A 9,277-nucleotide genomic window follows, 5' to 3' on the forward strand; every position below is an offset into this window, starting at 1 on the left:
TGGCCTGGGCCACTGTCGTCCAGGGGGCACCAGCTGGGAACACTAGCCAGACGCAGGGCGGCGGGGGTGGGTGGGTGTGTGTGTGTGTGTGTGTGTATGTGTGGATGGACAGCCTTCCACCCTGCACCTCTGTGCCCACCTGTCACCGTGTGGGATGGCGACAGCCTGCAGAGAGCCTTGGCTGTGGCTTCACTTCCAATGCCTACATCCCATCCAGCGTTCTCTTCGCACCAGCCCTACCCTGGGGTCGCACGGGGAGGGGGAGACTCAGAAAGGCGGTTCCCAGGCTGCCCCCGCATGGAAGTCACATGAGCCTCCGGACATGGCCGTGCCACGTCAAACACGCGTCTGGAGGTAGGTCAGACTTTACATTGTGTTACGGTTTGTTTTCTTGGGAGAAGTTGTGTCTCTTAGGCCAGGAGCAACTGGAATTGTCGGTCAAAGTCCTCAGGCAGCCCTTTGACTTGGAGGCCGAGCACAAGTTTGACACGGTATGTTTCCGGTGACATGGAATTGCAGATGGCCCACGAAGCATGCTCTCGGCAATACTGCCAAGCCTGTGGTCTCACAGGGGACGGTCTCCTCGACCGAGATGTCACCATCTCGGGAGTCCGCACCTGGAGCGACACGGTGACCTCAGGACGGGCGCCCTGTCTGTGCGCCCCATCCGGATGCGCGTGGACGGGAATGGAGCAGCTCTGGGAACGGTGGACGATGCCAGCTCTTGTTCTTCTGCTCTGCTGCCTGCCGTGCACGGCTGTGGAGAGGGACGCGCCGCTGTGGAGAGGGATGAGCCGAGTCCAGTGTCTCTGAACCCACCCCAGGCAAAGAGGAGCAGGACAGTGGGTGTGGGCCCTCCCTCGTGTGTGGCCAGGATCCTGTGCGGGGGGAGAGTCCCTGGCCCTCCCGCTGAGAGGAAGGTGCGAGAGGTGGATCGGCGGCGGCGTCTTTCCTCGGGGCCCCAGAGCTTCTGCAGCTCCGATCTCCCCTCTTCACAGTTCTAGTTGGCGCCCGCCCCAGCACAAACCTACCTGAGAGCTTCCCTGGTATCCGGAAGCGATGGCTTTGTGTTTTGAGGACGCAAGGGGAGAAAGAGCTGAGCAAAGCTTTTCCCTGGAACCTGAGTGTCTATGGGTGTGTCTGGCCCATCACCAGCGAGCGTGCTGAGTGCCACTTCCTGAGGGCAGGTGCTCTTTAAGGAAAGTATGGCTTCGTATCTTTGTGACACGCAGGCCCTTCTAGAATGTGGAGCGAGTTTCTCAAGAATCCCAGCAGAATCCCAGGTGCTGTGGAGGCTAGGGCCTCAAAGGTCCGGCTCCATCCCCTCTCTCCATCCTGGCCTGGCCTGGCCTGGCTGGGCCCCTAAGGACCCTGCTGGCCTCTAGAGTGGCCCCTGCTTCTCGGTTGGTTTCCACGCTGCTGCTCACAGAGCCATCTTCTCCAAAGGCAGCCGACCGCCGTATTCCTTCCGTGGAGGCCTGGCACGGCTCTCCTCGGCTTGGATGATAGCATGAGAGGACTGACAAGCTGGGTCCTTCCTCCAGGGCTGACCTTTTACAAACTCCGCCTTGAAGAGGGGTAAAGTCAGCATGTCATTCTCACGTGTAAGATGGGACCCGAGGGGCCCGTTCCTAGCTCTACCACTTGGGAGAGTGGGGGACTCTTCCGTCAAGGAAACGGAGAGCTCATACTTGATGGTGCGGTTGTCAGAAGCCTTTTTCTAAGCCTCCCCTGGCCCCACCGTGTCAGAAAGACGTGTCCCTCCACCTGCCGGGGACTTGATGAAGGAGAGTCACTCTGGTAGAAGTACCCGAAGCTCGAGGACTTCACTGCCGTCTCCCTTTCTCTGGCACGGGCCCGCCCCTGGAGGAGCCCTGTCTTCACCTGGCCGTGACGGCACCGCTCAGGGGAGCTGGAGACAGGACCCCAATGAGGGCAGGTGGATGGGAGCCTGTTCAAAATGACCTACACACCCAATCTGCCGTAGACATGGTCCACAGATCGTGGACGTGCCTGTGCCCCCGAAGACATCCGTGTGGCCCCGGGCATCCGGCAGCCATCTTCTCCATGTTCTCCTGACCTGTGCTCTCGCTCTTTTCTCCGGAGCACTCGCCTGATGATTCGTGGGGGCATGAAACCCCAGCTGGCAGGAGCCAAATGATCTTCCCAACACAAGGGAAAAGAAGAGGTGGGGTCCCGCATCCATCCAATGTTTCTGTGCCTAAGAATGAGTTTCTAAGAAATCTCATCCTCCTTTAGCTCCCTTAACACCCCCCCCACCCCGGCGCCCGCCAGCCCGGGCCATAGTATAGTTACTTTCCCAGATTTCCTCCCTCTCCTCAGCAGAACCGAAGAGATTGTAGGTGTTGCCACTTCTCTGAGTCTTTCTTTGCTTTCTTAGGAGGGCTGCCCCATGTCACGTAAAACTTGGAAGACATACATGCGTGAGCATCTCTCCTTGTGATTCTAACCCAGGGAAGAGCATTTAAAACTCGAAAGGAGGCAAACTAGGGTTCAGGCACCCAGAGTTGAGCTGGGTGGCCACTGGGAAGAGAGTTCCAGACCCCTTCCTGTTTGGGGGAGGGGGAAATCTCCCCCTCTGCCCCTCTTGAGTCCTCGTGGCTGGACTCATCCTAACATGGACTCAAGGCGGATAGAGGAAGCGGGAGCGGGAACACGTGTTCGTTTGTTGTTGTTGTTGTTGTTTTACCTTCTAGCCGTGAGAAGTGGCTGAGGCGGGCAGCTTTTCGACTGTGTAGACCAAGGGACAGTACATGTGTGAGACAGGGATCAGACCGAGAGACTTAGCTTTCGGGTGCGCCCTGAGGGAAGGAAGAATCTAAACAGAGTTTGGGCTTGGGGGGGGTCCCTGAAAGAAGTCACAGTGTCTGTCTCCCTAGGCTTCTCGGCCCCAATGAATTCCCTACTTTGGGGATCGGAGCGTCCTCCTAACTCCAGGTGCAGATGCAGGGAGTGCGCCTTTCACCCGAGAGAGAGATGGATGTCTCGCTTTCAGGGAGACACAAAGAAGAGCCCGAGGGTCCCTCTTGTGTTGGCCGCCTGCTTGAGGTCACCGTCACGCCAAATGATCACTGTGCCACGGAGGTGCATTTTGGCGTGGCCTATCCTGGGCTCCACAGCCACCTCCCTGAGAACGGGTATGGTCAGAACCGTAGGAAGCTCAAGGGCGCCGCCAGCCGGTTTCAAAAACGTATCTGTCAGCACCTGCTGGCTGCAACCGCGAGGTTTGCAAGTGCCCTCCGCATAATTCTCCCCCTCCCCCGCAACGACGTCATCACTTCCAATCCTGGCGAACAATGTATGGAACCTTTGCTGGGGTTTTCGTTTGTTTCTCTTTTGTGGGGTTTCTCTCTCTCTCTCTCTCTCTCTCTCTCTCTCTCTCTCTGTCTCTCTGTCTCTGTCTCTGTCTCTGTCTCTGTCTCTGTCTCTCTCTGTCTCTCTCTCTCTGTCACACGCGCTCTGATGTTCGGGGCCTAATGGGAGAAATGAAATCAAGCGAGGGGTTTTGCCCTCAGGTTGCCTTGGTCTCGGGTTGACTTGTGTGCGCTGAGAAAGACGGCCTTTACTGAAGGCCCTGCGCAGACTTTTTGACACCCCCGATCCATGGAATCCTGAAGCTGTGGAACCTAGAAATCTTTCGGTCTCCTTTTGATTTGGAAATCTTCTCCTTGACAGAAAGAAGCCCATTTAAAAGAGAAAAAGAAAAAGTGGAACTGCATGAGCAGATCGGTTTTTAGATCTCAGCCGGGCGGCTGCCCGGTTCTCTGGGGAGAACTGTCTTCATCTTGCAAATCTGTACACACAGCCCACAGTGGCCTGGGATGGAGGCCAGTGGACTGGATTGGGCAGAACCTGAGACCAGAGGAAAGAGAAAAAAAATAAGAAAAATGGTGGTGGTGGTTGGGGGGAGGGGGAAGAGGTCTGCTTTGAAAAATAGGAACTGCTGGCAGGGCTCCCTCACCCCCACCCCCCCACCCCAAAGTAGGACTGTGTATCCAGGCGTAGAAATGATACTGCGCCAAGAAGGCAAGCGCTGTTGAGACTGCTGTTCCTATGATGTTACAAACCGAAAGCGATGCTTTCTGGTCAAGGCTCTCCATGACAATCTGCTAAGCAAATCACACGTTGGCTGTTTTGGACGTTCTCTGCAGTTTTCATTGGGAGTGAGGAAGAGCCGTTTGTACATGTTTTGATACAATGTTTTGAATGCTGTGGGACCATGGTATGTTTCCGCCGTGGATGAACAAGGTTGCCTTTTCCAGCTTCCGCTTGCATGGTCATTTCCTGGTCCTGACGACCCCCCCCGCCCCAAGTGAGGGAGGCCTGTGTGTCTTTGTGTCCATTTAGAAGGGTTGGTGCTTGATGCCAGCATGATATCCAAATCTTGATTTTGGACTTACCAAACTACTGTTGGGAGTTTGTTTCTTGTCTTAATCTCCCTTAACTCTTGCAGTCACCTGAGTGTCCACTCTTGATTTCGCATCTCTCTCTGCCTCTGTCTCTGTCTCTCTCGCTCTTTCCTTTTGTTGATTTCTTCAAGGCAAGCCATCTTTTTCCTCCTCCTCCTCCTCCTCCTCCTCCTCCTCCTCCTCCTCCTCCTCCTCCTCCTCCCCCCCCCCTCCTCCTCCCCCACCACCCTCCTCTTCCTCTTGCTCCTTTCTCTGCCCCCCTCCCCCCTCCCTCCCTCCTCCCCCCGCCCTTTTAAAATGGAAGTCTAACAGACTGACAAGAGTATATTGGTTTTCAGGTGTATACCCTAGCGAGTGGCTATGTTTACACATGGCCCAGGGATCTCCGTGATAAGTCTCGTTACTGTCTGTCACCATTCGATGTCATGACAGTAGGATGGACTCTATTCCGCCTGCTGTACATGACATCCTGCGAGTGAGTTGTTTATTTCATAACTAGAAGTGGGCACCGCTTCCTCTCCCTCACCTATTGCACTCGTCTCCCTCTTCCCCCCTCCCTCCCTCCTCTGGCCACCCCCCATTTGTTCCTTTTAGGTGTCGAGGAACCTGTTTGCGGTTCCTTCTTTGTGTTCATGTGTGTGTATTGCTGTGTACGTTCTTCACAGACATGATAGTCTCGCGACCTGAGGTATCTTGTGTAGCGCAATACCCTCTGGGTCTCTCCATGTTTCCGCGGATGGCAAGACCTCATTCCCTGGTAGGGTTGAGTCATAAACGCGCGCGCGCCTGTGTGTGACTAGGTAGAGACGTATGCACACAGAGAGCGCTATCGGTATGTCCCTAACTATGGCTACATAGGGATAGGTGTGGATACACATACACGTGTATGTATGTGTCACCCTCACCCCCTCGGTGGGCACGTAGTGGAGTTGCTGGGTCACGTGGTAGTTGTTGGTGCAGTGCTTTCAGGGACTTCTGTGCTGTTTTCCGTAGTGTCATCTGTTGTCGGGGAGCCATTCTGTCAGGCGCCAGGTGATATCTCTGAGTCCTCCAGCATGACATGGTGGTGGTCTCTCTCAGCGTGAAAAATAGGTGTCCCGTCAGGAGCCACTTTCCTCTGCCGTTTGGAACTTGCTGTCGCGATTCCAGATCCTGGGCCTGGCCGTGTATGCTTGTGCAGAGAAATGCCAGCGCTTTCTATCATACCCTCCATTTAAAAAAAAAATGGTTCTGTATTTGATGGGCTGCGTTGGGTCTTTTTTTGCTGTGCGCGGGCTTTCTTTCCGTTGCGGTGAGTGGGGGCTCCCCTTCGTTGTGGTGCGCAGGCTCCTCATTGCCAGTGGCTTCTCTTGGTGCGGAGCACGGGCTCCAGGCACGGGGGCTTCAGGAGTTGCGGCACATGGGCTCAGTCGTTGTGCCTCACGGGCTTCGTTGCTCCGCGGCATGTGGGACCTTCCTGGAGCAGGGATCGAACCCGTGTCCCCTGCAGTGGCGGGCGGATTCTTAAGCAGTGCGCCAGCTAGGCAGCCCCAGTTGTTTCTTGTATTTCAGGGAAAGGTTTCCTTTGGCTTTTGGTTTTGTCCCCGCCCCCACCCCCCAAGAAAGGTACTGTTGGTTGCTTTGTTGACAGTGGAAAACTGTGTTGCGGTTGCTGTTGGAGTGGTGGGGGTCGTCGTCCTTGTTGCTTTGTTTCCTTTGTGGGCGTTGTTTTCTGTTGGTTTTTTCTGGCTTTGTTTCCTTGTGGATGAAAATGCCTGGTCTTGGTCTGCTCTGTTCAGGCCTCCTGCCCACTTTCCCCATCGGGTTGCTTGTTCTGGGGGGGCTGCGTTGCATGAGGCCTTGCCCTGTTTTGGACAGGAACCTCTTATGGGACATGCTTGAGGTTTTCAGATGCGTGTGTGTGTGTACGTGTACACGTGTGTGTGTCTGTACGTGTACACGTGTGCATACACGTACATGTGTGTGTGCCTTTACGTACTCCTTGAAGGGCCACAGCAGTCCCAGAGCTTGACTTTGACTTTTTGGTAGTTTGGCTTGGTTTGATTTTGGTGGGACGACAGGTCACTGTGAACCTTTACTGTAAATCTCTCTCTCACACGCACGCGCGCGCGCGCGCGCGCACACACACACACACACACACGCACGCACGCACGCACGCACACTCACCACGTTGCATTGTGTAGATGTCCTGGAACGCGGTTTCTTTAGTGGATGGCTGTTGACTCGCTGCTCCCCGCCCCCCTGCCCCCGCCCGCCGGTGACTGTGGTCAGTCCATTTTGAAATCCACGTTCTGACCTCAAGGGCATGTTCCCCACCCACGCACCCATGTGTTCTCTTTGGACTTTGTCGCGGTCTGTGCGGAAATAGATGTTTGTTTCCATTTGTGTGGGGCCAGAGTGTATGTTTACTTTCGTTTCTAGCTTCCGGGCTCTGCGTATCAGCTTTCCAAAGCCCTTCCCCGTGCCAGAAGGGATGAGTTCCTGCGTCGTTCTCTGAGCGCTTGCCTGGTTTCGTTTCGCTGGTCCCCGCCTTCCCTCCCTCCCTCCCTCCCTCCCTCCCTCCCTCCCTCCCTCTCACCCTCCGGGGAGCTGGGGATCTCGCTTGTGGCACTGTGGGCGTCTCCGTGGAATTCCCCGCGCCCCCCCCCCCCCCATGGCCTGGAATCGCGTCCCCTTCCAGGCAGCCTCCCGGCGGCATCTTGCCAGCTACCCCCGCCCCCGTGTGCTGCCGGGGATCGGGACGCGCCGTGTCGTGTCGTGTCGTGTCGGGCCGGGAGCTAGCTCCGAGGCGGACCCCTCGGGGCCGCGCGGGACGCCCGCCCCGCTCCGGGAGGAGCTCGGGCGTTTGGGCGGCCCGGCGCTCCGGCGTCCTCGGTGGCCGGCCGGCGACCGGGATCCGGCCCGGGGACGTTCGAGCCGGTTGTCGGGCGCCACCTGGCGGCCGCTTTTATATTGTCCCTTCCCTCCGGAGCTCCGGCGACCTTGTCGAGGGCTGTGACTCAGCCGCCGGGCCCGAAGCAGAGTTCCGGGAGGCGGGCGACGCTGGTGCTGGCAGCCCCGGTGGCGCCGAGGCGTAGGCGCCTCCTGCTGTCGCCTGAGATTGGGCCTGCAGATCTATGGGGCTGTGACTGCCGCCGCGCTCCCGAGCCGGGGCTGAGGGGCCGCCTGGCCGGGTCGACCAGCATGCGCCCGTGCCCCTCCGGCCGCGGGAACCCATGTCGGGTCGTGCCGCCGCGGTGGGAGAGGAGAGGGTCTGCCGCGCCCGGAGCGCCTGGGACTTGGTGGCCCGGCCTTCTCCTGGGCCGCCCTTGGGAGCGTTCGTTCCCCGACCCCCCCCACCTCCCTTTCCCGGTGCCCCCCGCGTCCCGCTCCGGAGGTGGGGACCGGCTCGGGCCGAGCGTTGAGGCCGGTGGAGGCCGCCACGGGCTCGGTGGTGGACGCGCGTGCGTCCCGGTCGTCAGATGCTTTCGGGCCGATGGTTTTCCGAGCCGGACTCCAGAGGTGAGGACCGGCCTGGGCCGCCAGCGGTGACCCGGAGAGGCTGGCCCGGGCCTGGGTGCGTTGCCCCGTGGGCTCCGGGCGTCTCCCTGGAGAAATGGGTTCAAGTCCCGATGGGTCCGGAGACGTGGACGGACCGGCCCCTGCTCGCGCAGGTGGCCGGCGAGGGTGCACCCGGCCTGTCAGCGTGCCCGCGTGGGTCCCGGTCGTCGGACGCGACTTTGTCTCCCCCCTCCGCTCTCCACCCCGAGTCCGGGCCGGGAGGTGGGGACTGGCGCGAGCCATACTGGGTGGCCCGGGGAGGGGCTCCCGGGCCCGGGCGTGGTCCCTCATGGGGCCCGCTCATCGGAGGCGGCTCGGAGGGGTGCTGTGTTTCTTTCTTGGAACCAAGTCCTGGCCCGGAGACTCGGATGGACCGGTGCCTGCCCGCGTGGGGGGACCGGGGAGGGCGTCCCCAGCCCGCTCCCTCTCCCCCGTGTCCCCGGCCCACTCTGCCACCCCTCCATCCCCGGGTCGACCAGGTGGCCCCGGGCGCTCCGGGGCAAGTGTGGATGGGGAAGTGTTGGGGGCAGGTGGCCGGACCGAGGTTCCGGGGGCCCCCGTGAACCTCGTGGGTGGGCCCCGCTGTCGGGCGCGATGATTTCTTCCGCCGGAAATGGGGCCTTTTTGCCACCAGATAGGTGCTGACACGGTGTTCTTCTGCGTCTGTCGCCGATAGACGCTGGGGCTCCGGACGCGGGCAGGACTCCGGGCTGGGGGCGGCTGTCTGACGCCCGGCTCGGTCCTTGCCGCTTGAGCTGCCCGCTTGGGCCTGCGCGCCGGCTCTTGCGTGCGCGTCCGGCTGCCCCGACCCGCGGTGCCGCCTCCGGCCTCTGGCTGAGCCCGAGGGCGGCGGGGCCAGGTGGCGTCGGGTGCTCGACCCTGTGCGCTGCCCCCGCTGCAGGCACCCGGTGGTGAGTGGCCGGCACGACCCCACCCCACAGGCTCTGTGCCCCGTGTCAGGCGTTCTCGTTCTGGGGTGGCTGGCTGCTCTTTGCCCGAGACGAAGGGGCGCCGGCGAGGCGGAAGCGGGCCTCCGTGTGATGGGTCTTCGCCGTGCCTCCCCTGCGGGCCTCCCCCGCCGTGGCTTTAGGCTGGGTGGGTCAACCGATTGATGTGGTGGTGCCACGCTCCGCTGGGCTGGGCCTAAGCCGTGCCAGACGAGGGACGGACGTTCCTGGGGGACGGGACCGCTCTTCTCGTTCTGTCCGCGGGCTCCTCGCCTCTCTTCCGCCCCGCCTGCCAGGGTGTGCGGAAGGCAGGGGTGCGGCCTCCGGCCCCGAACCCGCGGTCTCCCGCCCCCGCCTCCC

The sequence above is a fragment of the Hippopotamus amphibius genome, chromosome 15 (genome assembly GCF_030028045.1).
Source record: "Hippopotamus amphibius kiboko isolate mHipAmp2 chromosome 15, mHipAmp2.hap2, whole genome shotgun sequence".
Lineage (NCBI taxonomy): Eukaryota > Metazoa > Chordata > Mammalia > Artiodactyla > Hippopotamidae > Hippopotamus > Hippopotamus amphibius.